Here is a 2,721-nt window from a genome sequence, read left to right on the forward strand (position 1 = left end):
ACCGCGCATTAGCGGCCACTTTGAATGCTTAATACCTTCTCAAAGTGGAAATAAGAACCTCGTATCTCTTTTCTCTGAATTTTTAAGATTTAAATCTGTTAGGGTCTTTTAAATTAAGTTTTCTTAATTTCTTTTAAAAATTAAGTGGGACTCTTGTTTTTCTCAAATTGATTTTTTCTCTAAAAAGTTGAAATTAATTTTGAATCGTCTTTTTCCAACATAACAATGGCCACACATGTTGTATGGTCATTTTCGATATAATTAAATCTTATCGTGGATGCAAAATTTGAGCGAAAAAAACTTAGAATGGTAAATATTACAGCAACAAATCACACTTTAATTGACACAAAAAATAAGTTTATTCCATCAAAGCTTAATTAGTAAGGCACAGGGAGAGCTTTTAGCATGGCTTCATGAGCTGCATTAATCGGAATCTTCTGAAACTTACAATCACCGGATAAAAAATGATTCTCTTCTATTAAAGATTTAACTGTTTTCTCTTCAAGCTTAAACAAAAATCTCCGGCTCCATCACCGAGATAGATTATTCTTGCCCTGTTAATACAGAAAATCATATATCAGAATACGTTAATAATTGAATATAAATAATGAAATTAAAGATTTAATAATAAGGAACACGTGAAGCTGACTAGATGAGGTACAAAAAGATGAAGACATACAAAACAAATTTCAAGCATATTCGAATAATATTAGAAAATTACTAACCAAAATCAAACAAGTTTTTTCTTTACCAAATATGCCCCTTTAACAAATAATATAAAAAATTAATTTAGAAAATATAAAAAAAAATATATGCCTGAATTTATAATTAAAAATAAGAAATTTGACTTTCAAAATACTGATTGTGTCACATAAAAGGAAGTTGTGAAATTAGTAAAGGATGTTTACGTCAAATCACATCAATTTACGTTATAGCTAAATTCATGGATTTAAATCTTTGTCGAGTTTTACCTTGCACATGTTGGGAGGGCAGGTATTGTAGCTGCAGTCATGACAATCATGGTGAGGAAGAATTCTAAGTTTTCCTTCCTCATCAACGTAGCCTGGATTTGTGTTGGTCTCCGTGAAGCAATCATGTATTCCTACATGTTTCAAAATCGTCTCGATGTAGAAGACATTCGCATCGCTTACTATCCCAAATCACACCTGAAACAACAACACCCATTTAATTTTAATAAATCTGATTTTAGAGAATCAAAAAACAGAGGAATTTGATAAGATCCTTGATCTTCACCATGTGAGTACACTTACAGATTGAGAGAAATGAAATGAGAGAAAAGAAGCACAAGAGAGATGCAGAAATTTGATGGTATTCACCATAACTTCATCACTAATACAGGTTTTATATATACACATAAATGTACTGACTATTATCTAACAAACACTGATCACAACTAATAAACTCACATGCTTAATAACTAAGTCTGACAACTGACTCTAACAACTTTGTTGAGCTGTCACTCAGTCACTAACTAACTTCTATTCAACAGAATTTACAATATACATACAGATACGTACCCTAAATCATGAGCCGCTTTAATGGCGGAAACAACTCGGGGAATTACGGGTACACGTTTTAGTACTTGTTCAATGTCCTTAATAGTTTTGCCTTGTTCATGAAGTTCCTTCATTATCCTATGCTGTAATTTGTTTAAAACAGAAGAGGTAACAGTTAAATCAAGTGGTTAATTAATTAGATCAGAGATAATAGAATTAAGTAGGCAAACGAGAACTAACCATAACAGAGTTCCATTCTAAAAGTGCTAGAGGTGGAGGAGTTCTTAGGGACCATGCTGGATAAATGATTGTGGCTTTCAGTGCCTATTTTGGTTTTTACTCAAATAATTCAGCAGAGGCTCTAGCTCTAAAAACTGGCTTGAGATGGGGTCGAGATCATGGTTTTCATAGAGTTACTGTTGAATTCGACTCTCTCTTGATGATTCAGATGGTTAAAGATCAACCCCTTTTGGCAGATCAAAGATGATATTCAATAGATTCAATCCATGGGTTCACTTGGTCATTTCTCTTTCACTCACACCTTCAAAGAAGGTAACACTACGGTTGATTTGCTCGCGAATATGGTTGAACAGTGCAAAACAACTACCTTCTTCATTGAGGCTATAAATCTTCCTTCTAAGATTACATCAACATTGAAGAATGTTGTAGTTGGCAAGTGCAACCTTAGAATTCGAGTGAAGAAGAGCAACTTCATATTCGACCCTAGCTAAATTTTGTTTTGTTGCTTCTAGTTTTATGGATTCTAGAATTTTTCGTACGCTTATGTGACGAGGAGCAACCTTATCCTTTTTCTTTCTTTTAAAAAAAAAGAAAAGAAAAATAAGACAAATAAATTAAAACTAAGAAGTAACTGTTACGGTGTTTGCACAATAATTTTTTAAAAAGAATTCACTACTTTAAAAAAAGAAAAAGTAAAAGTCGATCTCCATAAAAAGACTGAAAAAACTAATATGTCGAGATCGATTTGGTAGAATAAAACATTTTTTTTCTTCAAATACCAACTTGCAGAGGTTAGTAATATTTGTTATGAAAGAAAAGTAGGGGATGTTCCACTTCTTTAAGGGACCCACTTAAACGAATAACATTGCTCTCTTCCTTATCTTCTTAGATCATCAGGCTATAAATAGCCTTATGAAATGTGTAATGCATATACACATTGATATTCTCTCAACTCTCTCTTTCT

General features: G+C 32.4%; 1 pseudogene; it reads right to left on the bottom strand.

Moving 5' to 3' along the window:
* Nucleotides 1-341: 341 nt before the first annotated feature.
* Nucleotides 342-2,232, bottom strand: LOC129893867 (inorganic pyrophosphatase 1-like; annotated as a pseudogene).
* Nucleotides 2,233-2,721: the final 489 nt, after the last annotated feature.

The sequence above is a fragment of the Solanum dulcamara genome, chromosome 7 (assembly GCF_947179165.1).
Source record: "Solanum dulcamara chromosome 7, daSolDulc1.2, whole genome shotgun sequence".
Lineage (NCBI taxonomy): Eukaryota > Viridiplantae > Streptophyta > Magnoliopsida > Solanales > Solanaceae > Solanum > Solanum dulcamara.